The sequence below is a fragment of the Balaenoptera physalus genome (assembly GCF_965194825.1).
Source record: "Balaenoptera physalus genome assembly, chromosome: 2".
In the NCBI taxonomy this organism is placed as follows: Eukaryota; Metazoa; Chordata; class Mammalia; order Artiodactyla; family Balaenopteridae; genus Balaenoptera; species Balaenoptera physalus.
The window spans coordinates 127,931,105-127,952,713 of NC_138883.1; the positions used below are offsets into that span (position 1 = coordinate 127,931,105).

A 21,609-nucleotide genomic window follows, 5' to 3' on the forward strand; every position below is an offset into this window, starting at 1 on the left:
AGTCTCCGCCCGCGAAGGGGCTTCCTAGTGTATGGAAACCTTTCCTCCTTCACGGCTCCCTCCCACTGGTGCAGGTCCCGTCCATATTCTTTTGTCTCTGTTATTTCTTTTTTCTTTTGCCCTACCCAAGTACGTGGGGAGTTTCTTGCCTTTTGGGAGGTCTGACGTTTTCTGCCAGTGTTCAGTGGGTGTTCTGTAGGAGTAGTTCCACGTGTAGATGTATTTCTACTGTATCTGTGGAAAGGAAGGTGATCTCCACGTCTTACTCTTCCGCCATCTTCTCTCCGGCCCAGTTTTTCATTAGAGTTCTGAAAATGCTTATTCATTCAGTTCAGCAGTACAGTCAGATACCAGAAAGCTGTACTTGTCAGTCTTTTCCATGAATTTCTTGAAGATGAAACCCTTTTATAGGAACATATTTGCAAAAGCATCAGAGTACACACAGAACTGTCTGTAAATGACAAAAGACTTAAAAATGACCACGGTTAAAGATTTGATGAAAGTTCATAATAATGCAGTTGACAAGAAAATTAGTTATTTCTGAGATATACATTTTAAAGTAATAACTAGGATTATGACTTATAACATTATACTAGAACATGTAAGATTTTTAGAAATTTTATGTAATGTCTGAAACATTTATATGAACATATTTCCATACAAATAACCCAATGAAAGTTTAGTATTAGTTGTTTTGTTTGTTTGTTTTTTTATACTGCAGGTTCTTAATAGTCATCAGTTTTATACACATCAGTGTATACATGTCAATCCCAATCACCCAATTCAGCACAGCACCATTCCCACCCCACCGCAGTTTTCCCCCCTTGGTGTCCATATGTCTGTTCTCTACATCTGTGTCTCAACTTCTGCCCTGCAAACCGGCTCATCTGTACCATTTTTCTACGTTCCACATACATGTGTTAGTATACGATATTTGTTTTTCTCTTTCTGACTTACTTCACTCTGTATAACAGTCTCTAGATCCATCCACGTCTCAACAAATGACTCAATTTCATTCCTTTTTATGGCTGAGTAATATTCCATTGTATATATGTACCACAACTTCTTTATCCATTCGTCTCTTGATGGGCATTTAGGTTGCTTCCATGACCTGGCTACTGTAAATAGTGCTGCAATGAACATTCGGGTGCATGTGTCTTTTTGAATTACGGTTTTCTCTGGGTATATGCCCAGTAGTGGGATTGCTGGGTCATATGGTAATTCTATTTTTAGTTTTTTAAGGAACCTCCATATTGTTCTCCATAGTGGCTGTATCAATTTACATTCCCACCAACAGTGCAAGAGGGTTCCCTTTTCTCCACACCCTCTCCAGCATTTGTTGTTTGTAGATTTACTGATGATGCCCATTCTAACTGGTGTGAGGTGATACCTCATTGTAGTTTTGATTTGCATTTCTCTAATAATTAGTGATGTTGAGCATCTTTTCATGTGCTTCATGGCCGTCTCTATGTCTTCTTTGGAGAAATGTCTATTTAGGTCTTCTGCCCATTTTTGGATGGGGGTGTTTGTTTCTTTAATATTGAGCTGAATGAGCTGTTTATATATTTTGGAGATTAATCCTTTGTCCATTGATTCGTTTGCAAATATTTTCTCCCATTCTGAGGGTTGTCTCTTCGTCTTGTTTATGGTTTCCTTTGCTGTGCAAAAGCTTTGAAGTTTCATTAGGTCCCATTTGTTTATTTTTGTTTTTATTTCCATTACTCTAGGAGGTGGATCAAAAAATATCTTGCTGTGATTTATGTCAAAGAGTGTTCTTCCTATGTTTTCCTCTAAGAGTTTTATAGTGTCCAGTCTTACATTTAGGTCTCTAATTTATTTTGAATTTATTTTTGTGTATGGTGTTAGGGGGTATTCTAATTTCTTTCTTTTACATGTAGCTGTCAAGTTTTCCCAGCACCACTTATTGAAGAGACTGTCTTTTCTCCATTGTATATCTTTGCCTCCTTTGTCATAGATTAGTTGACCATAGGTGCGTGGGTTTATCTCTGGGCTTTCTATCTTGTTCCATTGATCTATGTTTCTGTTTTTGTGCCAGTACCATATTGTCTTGATTACTGTAGCTTTGTAGTATAGTCTGAAGTCAGGGAGTCTGATTCCTCCAGCTACGTTTTTTTCCCTCAAGACTGCTTTGGCTATTCGGGGTCTTTTGTGTCTCCATACAAATTTTAAGATGATTTGTTCTAGCTCCGTAAAAAATGCCATTGGTAATTTGATAGGGATTGCATTGAATCTGTAGATTGCTTTGGGTAGTATACTCATTTTCACAATGTTGATTCTTCCAATCCAAGAACATGGTATATCTCTCCATCTGTTGGTATCATCTTTAATTTCTTTCATCAGTGTTTTATAGTTTTCTGCATACAGGTGTTTTGTCTCCCTAGGTAGGTTTATTCCTAGGTATTTTATTCTTTTTGTTGCAGTGGTAAATGGGAGTGTTTCCATAATTTCTCTTTCAGATTTTTCATCATTAGTGTATAGGAATGCAAGAGATTTCTGTGCATTAATTTTGTATCCTGCTACTTTACCGTATTCATTAATTAGCTCTAGCAGTTTTCTGGTGGCAGTTTTAGTATTCTGTATGTATAGTATCATGTCATCTGCAAACAGTGACAGTTTTACTTCTTCTTTTCCAATTTGTATTCCTTTTATTTCTTTTTCTTCTCTGATTGCTGTGGCTAGGACTTCCAGAACTATGTTGAATAATAGTGGTGAGAGTGGACATCCTTGTCTCGTTCCTGATCTTAGAGGAAATGCTTTCAGTTTTTCACCATTGAGAATGATGTTTGCTGTGGGTTTGTCATATATGGCCTTTATTATGTTGAGGTAGGTTCCCTCTATGCCCACTTTCTGGAGAGTTTTTATCATAAATAAGTGTTGAATTTTGTTAAAAGCTTTTCCTGCATCTATTGAGATGATCATATAGTTTTTATTCTTCAATTTGTTAATATGGTGTATCACATTGATTGATTTGCGTATATTGAAGAATCCTTGCATCCCTGGGATAAATCCCACTTGATCATGGTGTATGATCCTTTTAATGTGTTGTTGGATTCTGTTTGCTAGTATTTTGTTGAGGATTTTTGCATCTATATTCATCAGTGATATTGGTCTGTAATTTTCTTTTTTTGTAGTGCCTTTGTCTGGTTTTGGTATCAGGGTGATGGTGGCCTCGTAGAATGAGTTTGGGAGTGTTCCTTCCTCTACAATTTTTTGGAAGAGTTTGAGAAGGATGGGTGTTAGCTCTTCTCTAAATGTTTGATGGAATTCTCCTGTGAAACCATCTGGTCCTGGACTTTTGTTTGTTGGAAGATTTTTAATCACAGTTTCAATTTCATTACTTGTGATTGGTCTGTACGTATTTTCTATATCTTCCTAGTTCTGTCTTGGAAGGTTATACCTTTGTAAGAATTTGTCCATTTCTTCCAGGTTGTCCATTTTATTGGCATAGAGTTGCTTGTAGTGGTCTCTTAGGATGCTTTGTATTTCTGTGGTGTCTGTTGTAACTTCTCCTTTTTCATTTCTAATTTTACTGATTTGAGTCCTCTCCCTCTTTTTCTTGATGATTCTGGCTAAAGGTTTATCAGTTTTGTTTATCTTACCAAAGAACCAGATTTTAGTTTTATTGATATTTGCTAATGTCCTCTTTGTTTCTATTTCATTTATTTCTACTCTGACTTTTATGATGTCTTTCCTTCTATTAACTTAGGGTTTTGTTTGTCCTTCTTTCTCTACTTCCTTTAGGTGTAAGGTTAGGTTGTTTATTTGAGATTTTTCTTGTTTCTTGAGGTAGATTGTATTGCTATAAACTTCCCTCTTAGAACTGCTTTTGATGCATCCCATAGGTTTTGGATCACTGTGTTTTCATTGTCATTTTTCTCTAGGTATTTTTTGATTTCCTCTTTGATTTCTTCAGTGATCTCTTGGTTATTTAGTAACGTATAGTTTAGCCTCCATGTATTTGTGTTCTTTACAGTTTTTTCCCTGTAATTTATTTCTAATCTCATAGCATTGTGGTCAGAAAAGATGGTTGGTATGATTTCAACTTTCTTAAATTCACCGAGGCTTGATATGTGACCCAAGATGTGATCTGTCCTGGAGTATGTTCCATGTGCACTTGAGAAGAAAGTGTAATTTGCTGTTTTTGAATGGAATGTCCTATAAATACCAATTAAATCTATCTGGTCTGTTGTGTCATTTAAAGCTTTTGCTTCCTTATTAATTTTCTCTCTGGATGATCTGTCCAGTGGTGTAAGAGAGGTGTTAAAGTCCCCCACTATTATTGTGTTACTGTTGATTTCCTTTTTTATAGCTGTTAGCAGTTGAGTTATGTATTGAGGTGCTCCGATATCAGGTGCATATGTATTTATAATTATTATATCTTCTTCTTGGATTGATCCCTTGATCATTATGTAGTGTCGCTCTTTGTCTTTTGTAAAAGTCTTTATTTTAAAGTCTATTTTGTCTGATATGAGAATTGCTACTCCAGCTTTCTTTTGATTTCCATTTGCATGGAATATCTGTTTCCATCCCCACACTTTCAGTCTGTATGTGTCTCTAGAAATGAAGTGGGTCTCTTGTAGACAGCATATATACAGGTCTTGTTTTTCTATCCATTCAGTCAGACTGTGTCTTTTGGTTGAAGTGTTTAATCCATTCATATTTAAGGTAATTATCGATATGTATGTTCCCATTACCACTGCTTTGTTTTTGGTTTGTTTTTTAGGTCCTTTTCTTCTCTTGTGTTTCCCACTTAGAGAAGTTCCTTTAGCATTTGTTGTAGAGCTGGTTTGGTGGTGCTGTATTCACTTAGCTTTTGCTTGTCTGTAAAGCTTTTGATTTCTCTGTCAAATATGAATGAGCTCCTTGCCCTGTAGAGTAATCTTGGTTGTAGGTTCTTCCCTTTCATCACTTTAAATAGATCATGCCACTCCCTTCTGGCTTATAGAGTTTCTGCTGAGACATCAGCTGTTAACCTTATGGGAGTTCCCTTGTGTGTTATTTGTTGTTTTTCCCTTGTTGCTTTTAATAATTTTTCTTTGTTTTTACTTTTTATCAATTTGATTACTATGTGTCTCAGCATTGTTCTCCTTGGGTTTTTCCTGCCTGGAACTCTCTGCGCTTCCTGGACTTGGGTGGCTATTTCCTTTCCCATGTTAGGGAAGTTTTCAACTATAAGCTCTTCAAATATTTTCTCAGGTCCTTTCTCTCTCCCTTCTCCTTCTGGGACCCCTATAATGTGAATGTTGTTGCATTTAATATTGTCCCAGATGTGTCTTATGCTGTCTTCATTTGTTTTCATTCTTTTTTCTTTATTCTGTTCCATGGCAGTGAATTCCACCATTCTGTCTTCCAGGTCACTTATCCATTCTTCTGCCTCAGTTATTCTGCTATTGCTTCCTTCTAGTGTATTTTTCATTTCAGTTATTGTATGGTTCATCTTTGTTTGTTTGTTCTTTAATTCTTCTAGGTCTTTGTTAACATTTCTTGCATCTTCTCAATCTTTGCCTCCATTCTTTTTCCGAGGTCCTGGATCATCCTCACTATCATTATTCTGAATTCTTTTTCTGTAAGGTTGCTTATCTCCACTTCATTTAGTTGTTTTTCTGGGGTTTTACCTTTTTCTTTCATCTGGTACATAGTCCTCTGCCTTTTCATTTTGTCTATCTTTCCGTGAATGTTGTTTTCGTTCCACAGGCTTCAGGATTGTAGTTCTTCTTGCTTCTGCTGTCTGCCCTATGGTGGATGAGGCTATCTAAGAGGTTTGTGCAGCTTCCTGATGGGAGTGACTGGTGGTGGGTAGAGCTGGGTGTTGCTCTGGTGGGCAGAGCTCAGTAAAACTTTAATCCACTTGTCTGCTGATGGGTGGGGCTGAGTTCCCTCTCTGTTGCTTGTTTTGCCTGAGGTGACCCAGCACTGGAGCCTACAGGCTCTTTGGTGTGGCTAACAGCGGACTCCAGGAGGGCTCAGACCAAGGAGTACTTCCCAGAACTTCTGCTGCCAGTGTCCTTGTCCCCATGGTGAGCCACAGCCACCCCCTGCCTCTGCAGGAGACCTTTCAACACTAGCAGGTGTGTCTGCTTTAGTCTCCTATGGGATCACTGCTCCTTCCCCCTGGATCCTGATGTGCACACTACTTTGTGTGTGCCCTCCAAGAGTGGAGTATCTGTTTCCCCCGGTCCTGTCAAAGTCCTGCAATGAAATCCCGCTAGCCTTCAAAGTCTGATTCTCTGGGAATTCCTCCTCATGTTGCTGGACCCCCAGGTTGGGAAGCCTGATGTGGGGCTCAGAACCCTCACACTAGTGGGTGGACTTCTGTGGTATAATTGTTCTCCAGTTTGTGAGTCACCCACCCAGCGGTTATGGGATTTGATTTTATTGTGATTGCGCCACTCCTGCCATCTCACTGTGGCTTCTCCTTTGTCTTTGGATGTGGGGTATCTTTTTTGGTGAGTTCCAGTGTCTTCCTGTCGATCATTGTTCAGCAGTTAGTTGTGATTTCAGTGCTCTCACAAGAAGGAGTGAGCGCACGTCCTTCTACTCCACCATCTTGAACCAATCTCCCTTGCCTTATTTATTGTGTCTACTTAGTCCAATTCTTATAAGCAACAAGAGGATGGCATTCTTACAGAGTATCTTATGGCTCTGGTACACTGCAAACATCAGCTCTATGATGTCAACTATATAAGGAATTAAATGTCTACTTATTTTGGAAGCTTTTTAACTTTCTCAGCAGTAAAATGGAGCTTGCATTTTGGTTTAGTGTTTGAGAATTTATGATCACTTTAAAGCAGACATTCATAGACTACTGATGCCTTTGCCTTTGGAGAGGACTCAGATTTTCACGTCACAGCTTCAGGGAGTCAGAATCTTAGAGACTAGCTCAGTTTCCGTTTGGTAATACCCATCCTTGTTCCATCATCTCTAATTTTCCTTTGAGCAGCTGGTATCCAGTTTATTCAATTGACAGCTACAGGGATCCCAGGGCTGTGCAGCCAATGTGACTAAGAGAGGCTTTTGTAGAAGCTCCAGCATGGAGTTGCCCAGCCTTCCACCACAACAGTAATACTGGGCACTGGGGTAAATTCTGTGCTGCCTACTGTTCTAAGCACTTTACTTAGAAAAGTGATATAATTTGCCCAAGGTCACAAAAACTAGAAAATAATTGAGGCAGGATATGAACTCAGGCAGTCTGATCTCACTACTGATGCATGGTATATAAAATCTGCTTTGGCTAGATAATATAGATACAAATGTTTATGTGCCAGACACTGTACTAAGTGCTTCATATACAGTACTCTATTTGATTATTAGAACAACACTGTGAAATAAGACGTATTGTTATTATTATCTTCTTTCCCACATGAAGAAACTGAGGCACAGAAAGGTAACTTGTTCGAAGTCCCACAGCTAGAAGTGGATTCAAACCCAGTGTCTGCATTTTTAAGGAATTATTATTGAGTGTGTAGAGGAATTAATTTATTTGTGTGGCCCTGCTCTGAATTTGGTAAAAAAATAAAAATAAAAATGGAAAGCAAAAGGAAGAGAAAGCCAAAGCAGCATCATTTCAGAGTAACCCTCTGCTACCATGTGTAGGTACAGACAACCTGTGTCCTGGAGAAGGTGCCACTGCACATACCACTGGCCTGGTTCCCCAGCCCTACATCAACAGTGCCGATAAGCCTGTGTGCTAAGAGGTGACTGTTTAGCAAGAGATATACAGTCAAACAAAATAGATAATAAGCTGATGATTATGCTTGAAGCTCAGTGAAGCACTATACCGTCTGCACCTAAGTAGTTTCATTCATCCCCCTTTATAATTCATTTTGGTATTTGGAAGACTATGTTTACCATTGAAAGAAAGCTGGGGAATTGTTTCAGTAGTGTCAGAGTGGTCCCAAATTTCAGTCTAGCCCAATTCTAATAAGATGTTGGGCACAGATGGGCCTGGCTCACAGCGATAATTTGGAGTTCCTGTCTCTCTACCTTCCAAAATTCTAAGAACCATCTTAACACCATATGTTGATTTTGCCTAATAAGGCATCTATGAAATCTTCCTTTTTGTTTCTTTGTGAGTGAAGATTTTATTGAGAGTTGGAATATTCTAATGAATAAAATAGGTATGCTAATGTGTTCATGAAAAAAGGTGGATTTTCATCCTTTTACATGTCAGATATCTTTTGCCTGGTTGAACATCTTGGCACGTTTTCTTTGCCATAGCCTACAGTGAGACAGCAATTATTTATTAAGCACCATCCATGTAGTCTTGAATGATTAGTACAGTGGGAGAAATAAAGATAACTTATACCCAACCTCTGCTCTCAAACAGCTTAGTGTCTGGTTGGGGAGAAATACATCCACAAAAATGATAACTTAGAGTTTGAACAGGACCCAAAAGAGTGAATGTAGGAATAAGAGGAAGGCAAGGTCACTGTGGAGTGACTGAGATCACTGAAGGGGTTACAATCCATCCATCCATCCACGCATCCATCCATCCGTCCATCTTATCCTATCTATCCATCCATCCACCAGATGTTTGCTTAACACCCACTTGGCTGGATCCCTTTCTGCTAGCATAGACCTGCCTGGGAAGCTTGTGTTTTAGTGGGTGAATTAAAATACAGATTAAATTAAAATCTGGATTGTCTGGATTATTTGGAGGGCAGCAGTGAGGAGGAACCTTTAGAGCAGTTTGACTCTCATAAAATCATAGTGGAATGGCCTGTGTTTGTATCTTCTTAGGGCCTGGGAATAAATTGCCAGGTCGAAAATTTCTAATGAGATAGTTATATATAGTTTTGGTTGTTGTAAAACTAAGGTTTACCTGTTAAACACAACTTGTAGAATGGGATCGTTGAAACAACTGTGGTAAGAAACCATACTTATCCCATTTGTGTCTAGTTCACCGGCACTTTATCTTCTGCTCTCATGGCAGCCCTGTGAGGTCTCACCCACTTAACAGGTAAGGAAATGGAGCTTTGAGTGTAGATTGGACTGAACCAAACCAAAAGCCCAGTGGCCTAGGCTGAACATGGCTGAGCTATCCTGTCTCTATTATTTTTCCGTATAGACCAGACAAATGGCATTGCTCTATGGTGTGATGGGGGAGCAGAGGGAGAAATGCCCGTGCTAGAGCCTTGACCATGGTCATCGCTGAACTGTCATCCTTGATTAATTTCCATGGATTTTGTTGGTTTTGTCTCTCATTAAAGGGAAACCATTCCTAGAAATGTGGCAGTGTATCCATCCTTCAGTGTGTGAATAAACACCGCATTTTGGATAACAGCTCTCGAAGGGGAAGAGAGGAGTGGAGAGAGACACAGAAAACCCTCTGGTGGGAGCAGCTGTGGGTCTCTGAGTGAGCTCAGCACAGCGCGTGCCAGCCCCTTGCCTTGGGCACAGCGGCTCCAGCTTCTCTCCATACTCGCAGGATCCTGGAGGAGCTGTTCTAGTTCCTCTGGGATAAAAAATACACGTTGAAAGCTTTCCCTGCCTTTGCTTTTTCTCTTTCAGAAATGTTGAGACTACCTGTTTGATGCCTCATAATTACATTTTTGCTCTAATTATAGCTACTGCTTTCTAAAAAATTCAATTCCTTCCAATATGATTCTTAAGGCTTACTTACTAGTCATTGTGGGCTTGTTTTCCCCCAAATGTTCATTAGACATTAGCTTTTAATGACAACTGCCAGTTGCATTTCCAAAGCATCTTCATCTAATTATATTACCTCTTTTCATCCCGAAGAGATTCAGTGTGACTATATGCCAAAGGACTTTTTTTTTTCTTTTTGAGGGAAAAAAAAAGCTGAAATCTATCACTGATGGATAGATTCAGCAACCACTGTTGTGCAATGAAAGATAGGTAAAGAAATAGCGTTGTTAGCTGGAGTGCTCTGTTCCGGAGAAGGAGACGGGCTCTCAAAGTAAAACATGGTGACCGGCAGCTGACCTGCATTCCCCACGTGGTTGGGTCATGTGGATTGTGTTCAAGTGTCCCAGAGCCTGCTTGGGAATGTCATCAACAGCAAATGCAACACCAGATCCAGCTTTGTGTTGAAAACCCCTTAATAGAATTGAAGGCAGATAATAATGTGTATTAGGAGCTTTAAAATGGCATGTTACAGTAAAAAGAAAGGACCTTCCTAAGTGACGCAGCAGAGGTGATTAGAGACGGTTGTCACTGATCACAGTGGAATGAAAGGTGCTTCTTCTTAGGCTAAATCCACTGGGAGAAGCAGAACCTCATGCTGCTACGGCAGCCAGGGGCACAACAGAAGACCAGTGGGCAGCAAGTTGCGAGAGGAAAGTGTTTTTCATTTTACACTCTCTTTACTAAACACTTTACATACATTATCCTTTTGAAGCCTGACAGATATTCTAGAGGTAAATATTGTTCCAGTTTACAAATGAGAAAACTGGGAGGTCAGAGGGGCTTGGTAATGGGTAAGGTCATGGATTTTCCACAGAAGCAATGGGTGTCAGTTCTAGACCTGAGCATCGAATGGCTGGTGCAAGGCCCTTCTGAGCTCTCTCTCCCCTCACCTGTGGGTGAGTCAGACCCTTAGTGAAGCAAGTCCAGCATGAGGATGACACAGCACTATGCCCACCAACCTGCTATGGACACTACAGAGCAAGAGAAGGAACGTTTGTTGCTCCAGGCCACCGAAATTGTGGGGTTGTCTTTTGTGATAGTTTAACATAGCCCATCATAATGGAATCAGAAGTTGGTACTAGGAATGGATGACATAATAACCAAAAGCCTAAAATATGCAGCATTGATTTTGGGGCTGACTGCGTAGCAGGGGAGCCGTTCTCCAGGGCTGACAGCATCTGTGTTAGGCAGTGATATAATGTTTGGTTTTGATAGGCAGCAACTTAGAAGGTCCTACAGATCTCGTGGCCAGGAGACAGATTGGAAAACAAATTTTCAGTGGTACATCTTTCTTGGTATTGATTGCATTTGACAAGGCATTAAGAGAAAAAGATGATTCCCCCAAAACAAATGGTTGTTCGCAAGCAGGAATATTAGACACTAAATGGATTCACAAATTCAGGGACTTAAATGGGTGGGAAAAGGCAATTCTCAATTCCAAACTCAAAAGGATAAAATCTAGACTCATCTTGATGAACAAAGTCAGATTACAATAAGCCGGCAGCCATCATCGAATCAAGAGTTTGGCCGTTGCACTCACTGCTAAAACTGGCACCCAGTAAACCTTCCAACAGGGCATGGAGGCCCAGAGAAAGAACCACAGATGTGGTCCTCCCACTGGAGCATGACAGGCCAAAGCACCTACACCAAAAGTACCCAGAGCAGAGAGGAAATGCTGGAGAAAAAGAAGAGATTAAAGGCATGGGGGAGAGGCAAAGAAACAGGACACACATAAACAGTGTGTCAAGAAAAAGCCCCGGCACAGCTGTGGACTCGTGCTGCTGGCATCGAGCTGCTGGGATAAGCCTCCTGGATCTCAGCAGAGTCACACTGCCAAAATAGACACCAACACACAAACCTGAACACATGAACCCAAACTAAGTTTGCAACGAACACAACCCATTAAATGTCTATGAGCCAGACTAAGAAATCTGCTCAGCCCTTATGGAGGGATATTCTCCAGTGTCTAATTCAGAAGGACCCAAGGAAGATAACAGAAAAGAAAGCTCATTCCCAAGGCCACTTGGCACAATGAATTGGTGAGACACTCTCTGAGACCAGCACGGACACTTCCTAGAGCTGACGGCCCTCACGGCACAGGCATGGACCTTTATTGCCACCTTCCCACAGTTATTGCAATTACCCAGTGGGTTGGAGACAAGACAAGTAACTTGTTCTTTTAGCTCTGAGTCTCTGGATAGAGAAGAACTGCAGCAGGGTCTTGACAGAGAGACTCCTGCACATTACACAGAAATGCTGGAGCTTTGAGCTGGATGCCATGAATAGAAAGGCCTGTGGGTTGTCCCCCTGTGATGAAGGGACGAGTATTTTTCTTGCAGGAAAGAGAGGAGGCCAAATACTGTGTAACTGGATTGCCTTTCATAAAATATTGTTGCCCCCGCTTTCTCAGTACACGGTAGGATTTGGTTTCCTAGACCCCTATAGTTGGTTAGGGACAGGGTACTAGTTCACACCAAGAATGATATCACTTTCACATTTAATGGTCAGAATGAGACTCCTTAGGATTCACTTTTCCTCTGATCTAGGAGGCAACACTCAAGCTGTGTGATTCCAGCAGCCTGGTCCCCAGAGAGCGAGGTGTTGGCAGCCCTGGTAGCCCAGGAGCAACAGTAGGAGACACCTGGGTTGGCCACAGAGGCCACTGAGGTGAAGACCATGGCCATCCCCCCCCCCGCCCCCGGAGGGGAATCCTGCACCAAGGCTGGTCCCTGAATCAGGGTTTGTTAGAGTTTGTGATTTCTTTTTTTACAGAGATCACAGCTTCTTCTTTTTTTAAATTAGTTTTTATTGGAGTATAGTTGCTCTACAATGTTGTGTTAGTTTCTACTGTACAACAAAGTGAATCAGCAATACGTGTACACATATCCCCTCTTTTTTGGATTTCCTTCCCATTTAGGTCACCACAGAGCATCGAGTAGAGTTCCCTGTGCTATACAGTAGGTTCTCATTAGTTATCTATTTTATACATAGTATCAATAGTGTATATATGTCAATCCCAATCTCCCAATTCCTCCCACCCTGCCCTTTCCCCTTGGTATCCATATACTTGTTCTCTATGTCTGTGTCTCTACTTCTGCTTTGCAAATAAGTTCATCTGTACCATTTTTCTAGATTCCACATGTATGCGTTAATATACGATATTTGTTCTTCTCTTTCTGACTTACTTCACTCTGTATGACAGTCTCTAGGTCCATCCACGTCTCCACAAATGACCTTATTTCGTTCCTTTTTATGGCTGAGTAATATTCCATTGTATATATGTACCACATCTTCTTTATCCATTCCTCTGTTGATGGACATTTAGGTTGTTTCCATGTCTGGGCTATTGTAAATAGTGCTGCAATGAACATTTGGGTGCATGTGTCTTTTAGAATTATGGTTTTCTCTGGGTATATACCCAGTAGTAGGATTGCTGGGTCACATGGTAGTTCTATTTTAGTTTTTAAGGAACCTCCATACTGTTCTCCATAGTGGCTGCATCAATTTACATTCCCACCAACAATGCAAGAGGGTTCCCTTTTCTCCACACCCTCTCCAGCATTTATTGTTTGTAGATTTTGTGATGATGGCCATTCTGACTGGTGTGAGGTGATATCTCATTGTAGTTTTGATTGCATTTCTCTAATAATTAGTGACGTTGAGCATCTTTTCATGTGTTTGTTGGCCATCTGAATGTCTTCTTTGGAGAAATGTCTATTTAGGTGTTCTGCCCATTTTTTGATTGGGTTGTTTGTTTTTTTGATATTGAGCTGCATGAGCTGTTTGTATATTTTGGAGATTAATCCTTTGTCAGTTGCTTCATTTGCAAATATTTTCTCCCATTCTGAGGCTTGTCATTTCGTCTTGTTTATGGGTTCCTTTGCTGTACAAAAGCTTTTAAGTTTCATTAGGTCCCATTTGTTTATTTTTGTTTTTATTTTCATTACTCTAGGAGGTGAGTCAAAAAAGATCTTGCTGCGATTTATGTTCTGCGTATGTTTTCTTCTAAGAGTTTTATTCACAGCTTCTTCTATACATGTTAATCTTCACCTTTTAAGGTGGAGTGAGAATTTAGACACTGGTGCACAGAGTGCCAGACCCCTAGGTCTCTCCACTCGCCTGGCCAACATGAGTTTAGGCAATGTTTGTTTAGTGACACCATCATTGGACTTTTCCCTAAGTTGTCAACTTAGTTTTCAAGGAAATAACCATTTTTTTACTAATTCATATTTCATGTGTATTTTAAATAACAGTACATGTGATAACAATAAAAATTTGGCCTTGGCTTATTTGGATAGCACACAACTGTCACTAAGAATAGACCCCTCAGCTAGTGGGCAGATGAAGGGCAGGGATGAGCATGGAGGGGCTGCTCCATCCTGTGAGCTGGTCCAGTAGAGGCCAGTTAAGGAGTGTATCTGTGGATAAGAAACTGTGAACAGAGAAACAACAGGTGAGACTTGGATATGAACGACAATGACATTAACACACATCTGGTGACGTATAGAGGGAAACTCCCCTTTCATCCTTTAAAATCGGATTTATTATGAATATGGTATGTGTTATCCATGTCCAATGGAGGAGACTACAGCAGCTATAATTAACTGTCACTGGAACAGTACCATGTATCTCATTATTTTAATGAGGTTGATTTGATATTTTTAATTGATTTTGAGTTTTGTACTTTGTTTATAAAATTTAATTTACAGCTGTGTGAGAATTAGAAGATATGGAATTTATATCTACTTTTCAGTTCCCACCTATTTAAGTAAAATTAAAATTAAAGTAACTTAAGTCACTATTAGAAGTTTGAAAAAATTCAGGAGAGAGGCATTTTTTTACTTGTGTTAAAATATACATAATATAAAATTTATCATTTTAACTAAGTGTACAGTTCAATGTCATTGAGTACATTCAAATCATGCTACAATTACCACCATCTATCCAAAGAATTTTTATCATCTTCTAAAACTAAAATTCTGTACCCGTTAAACAATAATTCATCCAATTCTGTGCCCCTAAACCCTGGCAACCACACTCTGTCACTATGAATTTGACTGCTGTAGGTATCTCGTATAAGTGGAATCATACAGTCTTTGTCCTTTCGTGACTGGCTTATTTCACTTAGCATATTGTCTACAAGATTCATATGTGCCATGTGTCAGAAATTCCTTTCTTTTTAAGGCTGAATAATATTCTTTTGTATGTATTGACAGATACCACATTTATTTATCCATTTATCTGTCAATGGTTACTTGAATTAGTTCCACCTTTGACTGTTATGAATAATGCTGCTGTGAACATGTGTGCACTAATATATATCTGAGTCCCTGCTTTCAGCTCTTTTGAGTATATACTCAGAAGTGTAATTGTTGGATCATATGATAATTCCATTTTTAACTTTTTGAGGAACCATCATATTGTCTTCCATGGCAACTTCACCATTTTACATTCCCGTCAGCAGTGCACAAACATTCCAATTTCTTTACATCCTCACTAACACTTGTTATTTTCTGTTAAAAAATATTTTTTTTACTAAAGCCATCCTATGGGAGTATGAAGTGGTGTCTCTTTGCAGTTCCTTTATGATTAGTGCTGTTGAGCATCTTTACATGTGTTTATTGGCCCTTTATATATCTTCTTTGAGAAATATCTATTCACATTATTTGCCCACTTTTAAATCAGGCTGTTTGTATTTTTTATGCTGGATTATATTTCTTTCTCAAGTGTATGATTTGCAAACCTTTCCCCCAATTCTGTAGGTTGACTTTTCACTCTGTTTATAGTTCCCTTTGTTGCACAAATGGTTTTAATTTTGATGGAGTCCAATTTGTCTATTTTTTTCTTTTAATGACTGTGCTGTGGCATCATATCCAAGAAATCATTGCCAAATCCAATGTCATGAAGCTTTTCCCCTATGTTTTCTTCTCAGAGTTTTATAGTTTTAGCTCTTACATTTAGGTCTTTAATAAATGTTGAGTTTATTTTTGTATATGGTGCATGGTAAGTATCTGACTTCATTCTTTGACATGTGGAGATCCAGTTTTCCGAACATTCATTGAAAAGACTGTCCTTTCCCCCATTTAATAGTCTTGTTAGTCTTGTTGAAAATCATCTGACAATATATGTCTGGGTTTATTTGGGACTAGCTTTTCTATTTGTCTGGTCGATATGTCTGTTTTTATACTAGTACTGCACTATTTTGATTACTGGACTTCGTAGTAAATTTTTAAATTAGGAAGTGTGAGACCTCCAGCTTTCCTCTTCTCAAGATTGTTTTGACTACTTGAGATCTTTTGAAATCCTATATGAATTTGAGGATTTTTTTTTTCTATTTCTGCAAAAAAACATTGTTGGGAATTTGATAGAGATTGCATTGAATCTGTAGATAACTTTAGGTAATGTTGATGTCTTAACAATATTGTCTCTCAATCCATGAACATGGAGTGTCTTTCCACTTATTGGTGTTTTCTTTAATTTCTTACAGCAACATTTTGTAGTTTTCAGTATCTAAGTTTTTGTTTTTGTTTTTGTTTTTTTTGGCCTCTTTGGTTTAGTTTCAAGTATTTTATTCTTTTTGATACTATTGTAAATAGAGTCATTTTCTTAATTTCCTTTTTGGATTGTTCATTGCTAGTGTATAAAAACACAGCTGATTTTGGAGTATTGGTTTTGTATCCTGTAGCTTTGCTGAATTTGTTTATAGTTCCAGTAGATTGTGTGTGTGTGTGTAATCTTTAGGGTTTTCTACATATATGTTCACATTATCTGTGAACAAAGATAATTTTACTTTTTTTGTTCAAATTTCGCTACCTTTTAATTTCTTTTTTATTCCTAATTGCTCTGGCTAGGACTGCCAGTACTGCATTGAACAGAGGTGGTAAATTGGGCATCCTTGTCTTGTTCCTGATCTTAGACAAAAAACTTTTAGTCATTCATTGTTGAGTACAATATTAGCTGTGGGCTTTTCACATATGGCCTTTATTATGTTTAGGTTGTTTCCTTCTATTCCTAGTCTGTTGAGTGTTTTTGTTATGCAAGGGTGTTGAGTTTTATCAAATGCTTTCTCTCAATCGGTTGCAAAGATCATGTCTTTTTTTTCTTCATTCTGTTAATATAGTTCATTGCATTGATTTTCACATGTTGAACCATCCTTGCTGTTCAGGAATAAATCCCACTTGGTCATGATGTATAATCCTCTTAATATGTTGTTGAATTTTGTTTGATAATATGTCATTGAGGACTTTTGTATCAATATTTATAAGGGATATTGGTGTCTAGTTTTCTTTTCTTCTAATGTCTTTGTCTGTTTTTGCTATCAGGATAATGCTGGCCTCATAGAATGAGTTTGAAAGTGTTCCCTCCTCTTCAATTCTTTTGGAAAAGACTGAGGAGGATTAATGTTAATTCTTCATTAAGTGTTTGGTAGAATTCACCAGTGAAGTCATGTGGTCCTGGGCTTTTCTTTATTGGGAGGTTTTAGATTATTGATTCAGTCTCCTTAGTAGTTATACATTTGTTCAGATTTTCTATTTCTTCATTATTTAGTCTTGATTGGTTGTACTTCTTGGAATTTTTCCATTTCACTTTAGTTATCTGACTTGTTGGTGTACACTTTTTCATAGTTTTTTCTTATAATCCTTTTTATTTTGGTAACATTAGGTTATAATGTCCCCTCTTTCATTCTTTATTTTAGTTATTTGAGTTTATTTTTTTTCTTAGTCAATTTAACTTAAAGGTTTGTCAATTTTGTTGATCTTTTCAAAGAACCAACTCCTGATTTTGTTGATTTTCTTTATTTTTCTATTCTCTATTCCATTTACCTCTGTTCTAATTCTTATTTCCTTTCTTCTGCTAGCTTAGTGTTTAGTTTGTTCTTATTTTACTAGTTTCTTAAAATGTAAAGTTAGCTTGTAGATTTGGAATCTTTCTTCTTTTTTTGTATTTAATAAATTTATTTCTTTATCTTATTTTTGGCTATGTTGGGTCTTCGCTGCTGTGCACAGGCCCTCTCCAGTTGCGGCGAATGGGAGCCACTCTTCGTTGCAGTGCACAGGCCTCTCATTGTGGTGGCTTCTCCTGTCGTGGAGCACAGGTTCTAGGCACGTGGGCTTCAGTAGTTGTGGCTCACGGGCTCCAGAGCACAGGCTCAGCAGTTGTGATGCATGGGCCCAGTTGCTCTGCGGCATGTGGGATCCTCCCAGACCAGGGCTCGAACCCATGTCTCCTGCATTGGCAGGCAGACTCTCAACCACTGCACCACCAGGGAAACCCCTCTCCTTTTTTAATGTAAGCATTTTCAACTGTTAATTCCCTCTTAACCCAGCTTTTGCTGCATTCTGTAAGTTTTTGTATGTGACTTTTTCATTTTCATTACTCTTAAGATATTTCAAATTCCCCTTGTGATTTCTCTTTTGACCTATGTTTATTTAAGAGTGTTGTTTAATTTCTATATGTTTGTGAATTTTCATTTTCGTTCTGTTTTTTATTTCTACTTTCATTGCAGTTGTGATTTCTTTGCCCATCAGTAGAGAACAGAAAAGTGAATATGGTCATGCTTTAATATTAACATAAAACTGGCTTTCTGTCAGGAAATGCTACCCTTGACGCACGCCTGTTGAGAAATTAAGATGTTTTAAACTAATGGGTTCATAATTTTTTTACCATGTGTCCCCAATCAATGCCTACAAATTCCCAGGTTTTCCATTGCCAGACTCCTTTTCTCATTCAGTATTTATTATTCATGGAAACTCCTGTCCCTGGGGAGATGTTGGGCCTCAGTTTCAGAGCCTGGGATCGCTTTCTGTAGCCAAGGCACAAGGGGCCTTTGGGGCACCTGTGGATCTCTTGTGTCTTGGTTCTGAGCTGTGAGTTCTCCTCCTCTCACTGCCTTCCCATCTTGGAACAGACTCCTAATGAAATGCTTTCCTATCAACAAAGGCTATTTGCTCTGTTTCTGAGAATATAATTTGCTTTCTGGAATCCAAACAGAAACCCCTCTGAGAGAGCTTTTTATTAATTCTTATGACAATGGAGTTTTTCTCTATCAGGAAATTCCTGATGAGTTATTTGGATTTGCCACCCGAAAAGTTAGATAGCAAATTGTTAAAGCTGCAAATGAAGTGGAGCTGTTAACTTGAGCGTGATAAATGATTTTTGTCAATGTAAATACCTAGGTTCATCTTATATTACACATTTATCAGATTTCACATTTCAACAAGATCCATACATCTCAGTTGTTTATAAAGTTCTCACAGAATACCAAACATCTGGACTTCTTTGAGCAGAACATCAACGTTACTCATGAACCAAGGGAATTATGACGCCATTTGTTCTAATTCTTAAGGCCTCCCTGAAATTAAATGCTTTACTGCTTACCTCCCATCACCTAAGGAAAAGCCAATTTCACATCTCTGAGCTTGTCCATAGACATCAGAAAAAATTGTCTTACACCTCATTTATCTCATTCCTAGGGAATTGCTAATGTAAGAAATGGCCTTGGCTGTGACCATAATGATTGGCCTGAGACCAGATTTGCAAATGTATGCCATCAGCTTAAATATACATGTAAATTAGAGTAGGTATCATGTGCTAAGTACAGATTTATCCAAGAGATGCCGCAGCCCTTGTCCTTGAGGTGTTTCAGTTTGCTGCCATCCCTTCCCCTCACTGTATGGTTTTTTTTTTACTGCATTGGGTCTTTGTTGCTGCGCACAGTCTTTCTCCAGTTGTGACAAGCAGGGGCTACTCTTCATTGTGGTGCCCGGGCTTCTCATTGCGGCGGCTTCTCTTGTTGTGGGGCACAGGCTCTAGGCATGCAGGCTTCAGTAGTTGTGGCTTGTGGGCTCTAGAGCACAGGCTCAGTAGTTGTGGTGCACGGGCTTAGTTTCTCCACAACATGTGGGATCTTCCCGGACCAGGGATCAAACCCGTGTCCCCTGCATTGGCAGGCAGATTCTTAACCATTGTGCCACCAGGGAAGTCCCCCACTCACTGTACTGAAAGGGCATCCCCTCTACAGCTCTCTGTGAGGGGTGCCCCTGAAGCAGTCTTTGTTGGTACCACCCTTCTGTGTAAGACCACCAGCACAGTGATCATCTGCTCAGTTCAACGTTAACCTCCTCTGCTTGGCTTCTGTGGGCTGTGCCACGTGACACCCCACCTGTCTACCCAGATGCCCACTGTCCACTCCATCTTCTGAAGCGCTGGTGGTTACCACACTAGCCTCTGGCTTATTCGCACTCATGCCTGGCTTGTTCTTTCAACACTCCCCCCCTTCCAACTGTGCATTGTCTTCTTCAGAATAACCACAGGTACAAATTATCCTGGTTCCAGAGCCCTCTCTCAAAGCCCCTGCTCCAAGAAGCCTTCCTGGACTTCTGCTCGTGTTGGTCTCACCCTCCACAGAGATTCTCCTGCACTCATAGTCAACATTGTGTAATTTAACATTTTTTCCAAAGTAGATGCCAATGGGAAAACAATTTCCTCTGTAAGAAACTCAGAACTTCCTTAAGATAGAGATCATTTCTGAAGTGTCTGTGTTTTGCTTCAGAACCTCACAGGGCTGGTCCTCAACTGATTTAAAAAAGATACAAATTTCCAGGGAAATGGTGTTCTAATGGTGTTCACCAAATTAGAATCGATTTTCCAAAGTGTCATAAGAACAATTAGCACCATGAGTGATAAAATGGGACTTTCAGACATCACACAAAGCAAAGTCAGTAATTTCCTCTAAAAATTTGTATTCTAAAATCTATACTGATAAATAAATGGGTGTTTTTAACTATAGTGACGAGAAATAATCAGTTGCTATGTAGGCAGAGATGATTCTTTTTTATCATTGTAAATTCCACTAGTTTAGGTAAATATGATTAAGATGTGTGTGTGTGTGTTCCTATACAAATAAACAATAAACTAACAACCGATCTTAATTAGGGAAAACATTAAATAACTTTGAGAGTAACAGGATGAGTGGCCAGGTAGAGCTTCTTTGAATGAATGGATAATGGCTATTTTCCTAAGTGGCTGTTCTTCCGTACTTGAAGACAGTCTGTTCTTGTAAGCAGCAAGGGAAATTCTGTGCACCATCCTAATTTGTTCAGCAGCTACTTCCCAGTAGCTCCAGTGGTCCAGTAATTGGTCTAGACATTCAAGGAGGATCTTTTTGATGGACCAGGTAAACCATGTCTCAAGCATGTTGTGTGACCCAGGGCAAGTTGTTTGAGTCCAGCACTGACGTTAGGTCTCTTGCGCTACTAAAGGAGAAAAAGTGCAGTGTTGTGCCCTGAGTTGATGCTCAGTAAGCCTGTTCCTTGCTTCCCTCTAACTGGGAGCTGTGAAGAGCTGACTACACCATGGGGAGTGGAGAGTGTGGCATCCATAGCCACACAATGTCCTGAAGCGAAAGAAATGGCAGGCTCCATCCTTTAAGCTCAAGCCATGCCTCGTATGTCAAAAAGATGCTGTGATCATTAAATATGAACACAATGATTAAGCATTTTATTCTTTTTAAGGCCTTGCAAAGTAATATTTGACAAAATGACTTCTGCGTTAGGGAATCATTTAGATAGATCTTCAAAGAGTAAAAATTTGGATTGAATTTTATAATGGCTGATATGGAATGTGAAATTGACATATATAAGCTTTGAGAGAGTGATTTTCAGGAGCAAGTTTTTTGACTGCATGTTCTAATGCTTCTGAATTATATCTGAATATAATTGAAAATAATTTCAGATAATGGATAGGTTTTAACTTTAGGGATTAGAATGTGACTGTGTGAATGCACGTCTTTCCTTGTGTTTTACTAGGAGGTGATAATGTTAAATGAATTAGTCATGTATAATAGACATAATTTCTCAGTCAAATGATCTCTTGTAATGTGATCATGGTTTAGCTGCCTCTTGTTCTTATTATGTGGAAATGGATATCAATTCTTTAAAT

The 21,609-nt window shown here is 39.2% G+C and overlaps 1 protein-coding gene and 1 long non-coding RNA gene across 2 annotated transcripts in view; both read left to right on the forward strand.

The window, feature by feature from the left end:
- The window catches only part of GABRG3 (gamma-aminobutyric acid type A receptor subunit gamma3), a 575,951-nt gene that overhangs the window by 234,732 nt on the left and 319,610 nt on the right, over nt 1-21,609 (forward strand). The gene's annotated exons all lie outside the window — the stretch shown is intronic.
- On the forward strand, nt 242-20,166 carry LOC309655240. The gene is made up of 2 exons (XR_014260687.1): nt 242-5,091; nt 19,719-20,166. It is a non-coding gene; the product is annotated as an uncharacterized lncRNA (long non-coding RNA).